This window comes from Ascaphus truei, chromosome 20 (assembly GCF_040206685.1).
Source record: "Ascaphus truei isolate aAscTru1 chromosome 20, aAscTru1.hap1, whole genome shotgun sequence".
NCBI lineage: Eukaryota > Metazoa > Chordata > Amphibia > Anura > Ascaphidae > Ascaphus > Ascaphus truei.
The window spans coordinates 7086463-7094428 of NC_134502.1; the positions used below are offsets into that span (position 1 = coordinate 7086463).

Genomic DNA, 7966 nt, shown 5'->3' on the forward strand with positions numbered 1-7966 from the left:
ACCACCAAGGAGAAAATAATAAACAAAAGCAGAGGAATGAACCAAATTCCGTTCCAAGGCGAGCAGCTTCAAATATACAACGACTTATCCAGAATAACTATCCTCCGTCGACAAGAACTTAAGCCGCTGACCCAGCACCTGCAAAACCACAATGTGCGCTATAGATGGGGCTTCCCCTTTAAACTAAGCGTTCTTGCTAAGGGTAAGCTCCATTCTATCACCCACATCGATGACGCACCGGGTTTCCTGCGACTCCTGGACTTACCACCCATCCAGAGACGAGGCCGAGACGAGGACGACGAGGAAGCCAATCTACCCCCACATCAACGCGGTTCCAGGTCCTCAGAACGCCTAGCCCAGCAGAAGACGTCCAAGACCCCATCAGGATCCTAAAGAGGAAAAGACAACAGCACAAGACAAGCCGTTCTGACACCCAGCCCAGCTGAGATGACATCACCAGAAAGCTCGGGACTGTATCACTGCCCCCTTTACCTGTTCCCCTGAGGCTTCTACCTACATAACCCCACGATACCTGCAGAAAGAATCACGCCCCCCCCCCCCACCCCAACAACCTCCCCCACCCCACCCCAACAACCTCCCCCACCCTCCCCCCCCCCCACACCCCCCCACAAACAGCTCCAGGCTACATGCATGTACTTTAGCCCTTCTCCCCCACCCCCACCCCTGTCCCACCTCCCCTCGCGTCCCCCCCCTCTCTCTCCCCCCCTCTCTCTCCCCCCCCTCTCTCTCCCCCCCTCTCCCCCCCAGCAGAACACTACCCCGATTCAAAACCTCACCCTTGAGCTTCCCATAAGCTTACCCTAGCCCCGCCCCCCCTCCCTCCCCCTCTGCAACGAGTCCAAAAGCAGGCATCCCCCCCCCATGTCCCCTACTTACCTTAACAGGAGACTCGGGGAGCAGGACACGCAGAGGGGAGGGACGGAGCCCTCTTAGGGACACAGCGGAAGAAGGGTAAAGTACGGCAAAAGAAATAAATAAATTACTAAACGCAGCTCCACAGTGCTAGCCCTGGGGAGTCCCAGACCCCCAAAGAACACTCCCCTGACCCCCCCTCCCCTCCAACCCACACTCCGTAATGCTCCCCCCACTGTTCTCCCAATCCCGCTCCAGCCGAATACTCAGTGCACCCCCCCTGCCTAAACCTCCCCCCCCCACCACCCCCCTCAACGCCACAGACCCAGCTACATGCACAACACACAGAGAACATTTGAACGCCCCATTTCCCCCACCCACACTCCCTCCCCCCCCTCCACCGCCCTAGACAATCTCCATCCCCTACCAGAATCGAGTACCCCAAACATCTCTGCCCCCCTTACCCTCACCTCCCCCACCCCCTTCCCTTCTTCTCTCCCCCCGCACTCGCTCTAACCCCCCCCCCCCCCCCCATCTCCCCCTCTGAGACCACACAGACGCTGAAGAAACTCCGGTCCCCCCCCTACCTACCTGGAGGGCGAAAACTGAAGTCCAGCCGGTGAAAGAACACAGGAGAATGAACAGCACCCAGCACCAGCCTAGGAGTCTGCCGGGTACAGTAAAACTGAAAGGAACAATACATACCAGACTTGACCATGTGAGGGCGCTCTCCCATTAGATTTCAGACTGAGACTTTCAGTCAAAAGAACCTCACAGATATAATGTCGCCTAAACTCTCACATAATAAATACTCCCCCCTCTTTTTACTACTATCACCCCCCTCCCCCCTCCCCTCCTTTCCCCCTCCTTCTTCCCACCCCCCCCCCTCCTATACCCCCCTCCTCCACCCCCCCCACGTATACGAACTCAACAGGCGTCCCACCCCTTTCCCCCCCCCCTCCCCCGCTGCACCACCCCACCACCTCCTCTGCACCTCCCCACCCCCCACTTTTCCCCCCCATATATGAAACAAGAAGTCAGCGACGAGACGACAAAATGCAGAACTAGAGGGGAGCCAGTATATTAAGAGGTCCCCCTCTCTCTCTCAATATTAGTAGGATGGTATACAAATGTACGATACTGTTGAAAATGTTATGTGAATATGCATCCCCTGCGGATTCCCCTCCCCCTCCCTACCCCCCCCCCATCCTCTGCCCTAGTACCCCTCCTGCTCCCCCCCCCCCCCTCCCCCCTCCCTATAATAAGCTATTTAGCGAACTAAGTGATTACATATGCTTAACCCAGGTAAACACATACAGAGCCTCAGAGTAAGCAGGTCAAAGAGTCATCTCAGGTACTTAGTATACCAGGACCAATCTAGATAAGGGTACGCCCCTGATTACCACTAGAAACAAAGAAACTACCCATGCCCACCCCCCCAACTAGTGGTCCCCCCCATTTACAGAATGGAGGGTCTAGGGACTAACACAGTGCTCCGAGACAGGCCCATGTCTCCGGAAGTCCCCCCAGGGGCACCCCGCCCCACCTCCTTTTTCACGAAAGTGTCAAAGGTTACTTCTTATAGGCCTACTCAAGGCCCACCCAGTTTTCCCCCCCCTTATATGTGTCCCTCCCCTACTACCCCTATCCCCAGCGCAAACCCTCCCTCCGCGACCCCCTCTACCGAGGGTTCAGGTCTATCCGTCGCCCCCCGGTTCCGAACTCCTGACATGGGAAAAATAGGAGTCACAGGGCCTAGTGCCCTGAAAACACCATAAGAAAAACAATGGCCTCCATTAAACTAATTTCAATCAACGCCAAAGGCCTTAACTCGGTAAAAAAAAAGGAAACTAGTCCTCACAGATCTCAAAAGATCCCGAGGCGATATAGTCCTAATACAGGAAACTCATTTTAACACCCAGACGCCCCCCAACACATTTAAAAATGTATTCCCCCAGGCATACTACGCCTCCTCTCCTAGCAAAAAAAGAGGAGTAGCTATCCTCTTTAGGGCTGGGGTCCCATTTGTCCTGACAAAATCTCACCAAGACCCCGAAGGACGCTCGCTCATACTCCAGGGCACCTTGGCAGGGTCCCCGATCACAATTGTCAATGTATACGCCCCTAATTCCAATCAAATTCAATTCCTGAACAGCCTACTAGAAACCCTAGACCAACAATCTCTATCCTCTCTGATCATTGGAGGAGACTTTAATATGGTGGCCTCATACAAAAATGATAAATCCGGCCCTGGCCAAACAAGCCCAGACCACACACTCTCCCAGAGCAGCACTCAGGCCCAGAAAAAGGCTAAGCAATTCCGGGATATTATGGAAAGTTACTCACTGATCGATATATGGAGGGCTCAGCACCAGGGCCAGAGGGACTACACTTTCTTCTCCACCCCTCATCAGTCCTACTCGAGGATCGATTATTTTCTGGGCACCAGCAACGTCTTCCAGGCCTCCTCCCAGTCCAACATCGGGCCGATCACATGGTCCGACCACGCACCCATTGATCTGTTATTATCCCTCCCATTTATCAAACATGCCCAATATAAATGGAAGCTCAATGACTCCCTTCTTAATTGCCCCGACACCGAGACCTCAATTCGCCAAAAGTTGGTATCTTTCTTTAAGTATAACAAAGGCACTGCTTCAACCCCAGCTATGCTATGGGAGGCACATAAAGCCACTATCAGGGGAGACTTAATTTCTATAGCCTCATACAAAAAAAAAAAAAAACTCAAACTCCAAAAAGAGCTTACAGAAAAAATCTCCCAGTTAGAAGCCCAACATAAAATCTCAACCTCCAAGACGACACTAAAGCAACTAACACTAGCCAGAGCTGCCCTCAAACAGACACAGCTAGAGGAAGTTGAAAAAGCCCTCAGATGGTCTAAACAAAAATACTTTGACAAAGGCAATAAAGCCGACAAGCTCCTGGCCTCGAAGTTAAGGGGTGCCAGAGCAAAAGCCCAGATCGCAAAAATTCAGACAAATAAAGGACAGGTCACATATCTAGAGAAGGAGATAACACGAGAGTTGGCGAAATTTTATTCAGACCTGTATAACCTCCATCCCCCAGGCCAGGACCCAGTTAATATCACTAAAATAACCCAATACCTAGAGCAGTGTAGCCTACCCACACTCACCCCAGAAGAGACTGAGAGCTTAAACAAAGCAATAAATCAAGGGGAACTGTCCCTAGCCATACAATCCCTCAAGATAGCAAAAACCCCGGGCCCAGATGGCTTTTCTAATAGCTATTATAAACTGTTTTTACCTATCCTATCCCCCTACCTCCTCCAAATGTACAACTCGTTCCTACAAGGAGAGCCGATACCCTCCACTATCACAGCGGCAAACTTAGCGATTATTCACAAAGAGGGAAGAGACCCTCTCCTCTGCGGGAATTATAGGCCCATATCCCTGCTGAATACCGATCTCAAAATCTACAGTAAGATCCTGGCAAACAGGCTAAACCCAATTCTCCCTAGACTCATACATGTAGATCAAGTAGGGTTTGTGTCCGTAAGACAGGCCTCCGACAACACACGTAAAATAGTGGATATAATAGACCACGTGCATCTCACTGGGACCAGGGCAATGATTCTAAGCCTCGACGCTGAAAAAGCGTTCGACAGGATCAAGTGGTCCTTCCTAGACCAGACCATGCTGAGGTTTGGATTCTCAGGACCTTTCCTGGAAGGAGTGAGAGCTCTTTACCATAACCCAACAGCATATGTCAAATTGGCAGGTGGGTTTTCGGACCCAATAAAGATCAGAAATGGGACTAGACAGGGCTGCCCACTCTCCCCTCTATTATTCGCCTTAACTATAGAGCCCCTAGCAGCCAAGATCAGGGACGAACCCAACATAAAAGGTATCCAAATTGGAGATAGAGAACACAAAATTTCGCTGTTTGCAGACGATGTGATCTTGACCCTCGCGAACCCCCATACCTCCCTCCCCAACCTTCAACGACACCTAACTCAATTCGGCCAAGTATCTGACTACAAAGTAAACATGGACAAGTCTGAGGCCCTAAATTTATCCCTCCCCCCCCAGGACTGGACCCTTATACAAGCCAACTATAAATATCGATGGAGCCCCACCCACATTAAATACTTGGGTGTTAAAATCTCCAATTCCTACAGCTCCCTATACCAATATAACTACCCACCTCTATTTAACCAGATCAAAAAAGACCTAGAGATCTGGAAAAAACACCAAATATCGTGGTTTGGGAGAATCACGGCAGTAAAAATGAACGTTCTCCCAAGACTGTTATATAACTTCCAAACCCTTCCAATCCCGGTCCCACAAACAGCGCTTAAAAACATGCAGTCTCTAATTCTCCAATTTATTTGGAATGACAAAAGGCCCAGAGTCCCTCGGTCAGTGATGCTCTCGTCTAGAGAAAGAGGAGGTGTGGGGGTCCCCGACATTGCAAAATACTACATCGCAGCACAGCTGAAGCAGGCTGTAGTTTGGAATTGCGACCCGGCCCTAGCTTCTTGGTTAGAGATAGAGTCTCACTACGCCTACCCCCTCTCCTTCCAAGTGGCAATGTGGTCCACTGGCAGCAGAGGGGATAAACCACCAAGGTTTGCCCTGGGAGCAATGAGATGCACGTGGGAGGTATGGCTTAAATGTAGAGGGAAGTACGGTCTGGTAGCATCCCCCTCACAGCTCACCCCCATCTTTGGAAACCCCAAATTCCCTCCAGGGTGTTCTCCAAGTCAATTTGACCAATTTCAGGGTCACAACATTAGGATGGTGGCCGATCTGCTGCGGAAAGATGAGATCGCTACTTATCAGGTGATTAGGGACAAATACGAGATACAGGGCCTCCACCTATTTAAATATCTGCAAGTGAGACATTTTCTCCTATCCCTCTTACCAACTTCCAAATTTCCTAAATTAACCAGATTTGAAACCCTCTGCGCCAAAACAACCTATCAAAAAGGCCTGATCTCTCAAATATATAAAGGATTAGTACCCCAGTCTGGCCCACCCAACCATAGATATATGCAACGATGGTCCGAGGAATTGGGCCTCTCAATAGATCCGGAGGACTGGGAGGAGATCTGGGAGCAAGCCGCTAAAACCTCAATTTGCACAACAACAAAAGAAAATATATACAAAATTCTATTCCAATGGTACCTGACCCCCGCTAGGCTGAGCCAGATCTACCCAGGCGCAGTTGATCTGTGCTGGAGGGGATGTGGTCAAAAGGGGGACATGGCCCACATTTGGTGGTCATGTCCGGAGATTCAGAAATTTTGGGCCATGATCCAGAGGCTCATACGAGAGGTCACGGGACTAACCCTACCCCTAGACCCGGTGACCCTGGTGCTGAACAAACCTGTTGATGACCTCCATCCACCGATGTCCAGACTTATAATGGCCATACTGACGGCAGCCAGGTGTTCCATCGCTGCCGCTTGGAAGCAGACTAAAGCTCCCTCTAGAACCACTGTCACTAGCAGAATTAACGAAGTTATGTCAATGGAGAAACTGACCGCTCTGCTCCAAAAGAAAATACCCCAATTTCTAAACACCTGGGACCCGTGGCTAACAAAATAAATATACCCATAGGCAGTCGCGGAGGTAGGAGCGCGCCACCCACCCCCCCCCCCCCTCTCTCTCCTAGGTTCCCCCCCCTTCCCCCCCCTCCCATGTGAGTCTTCCCCCCTCCCCCTCCTCCCCTCCCCCTCCCATCCAATCACCACTCCCAAGAAAATGGAAAAAGTTATTGGGTCCCTGTCAGATTGTTGAAAGCACCACTGTCATGGGATCATGACACCCTTGTATGTACTGTTTGACATGATTGTACCCAATAAAAAAAAATTGAGTTAAAAAGCTTGTATGAAAACTCTGGTGCATGGTGGGAGGAAACAAAACACGAAATTAAGGTTTTTTTCAAGAAGGAAGCGCATAATTATCATAATTTGAAGTATAAAAAATATTTGTCACTCAGATTGAAATTATATCGCGCTTTTTCTGCAATACAAAACGGGGAAGAGGTAAAGGCAGAATACATCTGTGACATAAAAGGACAAATAAAGGAGTTACAGTATAATCGCCTCTCCTCCCTGACCCATGAGGGGGAATGTGGGGATTTTGCACGTTTCAGACCTGATATTTTTGAGCAGTGTAAAGAAAGGAAACAGAAGAGGGCTTTATATGAGATATGGGATGAAAATCAGGAATCTGTCACAGATCCGGCGAAATTACTTGACTTGGTGATTTCTTTTTATGAGAAGATATTTAATGGGAAAAAGATAGCAAAAAGCAACATTGACAAAGTTTTAAAACAATGTAATACGCCTAAATTAGAACCAGAGGATTGTGCGACCATAGTTTCCCCCATCTCTGTAACGGAGGTAGAAACAGCCATCAGATCCTTGGGAAAAAATAAAACTCCTGGTTCTGATGGCTTAACCTCCGAGTTTTATCAGTTTTTCTGTGAGGTTCTGAGCCCAGTACTGAGTGATCTGTACAATGAGGCTTTGAATGAGACCGGATTATCATCCTCGCAGTCTCAGTCCATATTAACTTTACTGAATAAAAAAGATGACAGTAGAGATATAAAAAACTGGCGCCCAATAACGTTATTGAATACGGATTATAAAATTCTAGCAAAGATTTTGTGTACCAGGTTGGGATCTGTAGCGGAAACGCTCATAAGTACGAGTCAGTCCTGTGGGATCCAAGGAAGGAAGATTGCCAACTCTCTTATAAGTGTCAGAGAGATATTTGAACAGGTAAAAAGTGGGGCCTTAGAAGGTTACATTGTTATTTAGATCAGGAGAAGGCCTTTGATAGAGTCAATCATTTGTATCTTTTTAGTGTCTTAGAGACTTATGGTTTGCCAACTCAGTTCATATCATGGTTGAAAACTCTATATGACAAAGCCGAGGGGAAACCAATTGTAAATGGCAGGATTGGATCCTGCTTTCGTATTAGATCAGGAGTACGTAAAGGATGTCCACTCAGCCCCTTACTATATGTGTTTGCTATAGACCCTTTTTTACGTATGTTAGAAGACAATAGAGACATCCAGCCAATACCAAAGATTTGTATAA

The 7966-nt window shown here is 48.9% G+C and overlaps 1 long non-coding RNA gene across 1 annotated transcript; it reads right to left on the minus strand.

Moving 5' to 3' along the window:
* Positions 1-226: 226 nt before the first annotated feature.
* LOC142471330 (uncharacterized) lies at positions 227-1570 on the minus strand. The gene is made up of 3 exons (XR_012789395.1): positions 1465-1570; positions 898-949; positions 227-389 (listed from the first exon to the last, which is right to left on the minus strand). It is a non-coding gene; the product is annotated as an uncharacterized LOC142471330 (long non-coding RNA).
* Between the last annotated feature and the right edge of the window lie 6396 nt (positions 1571-7966).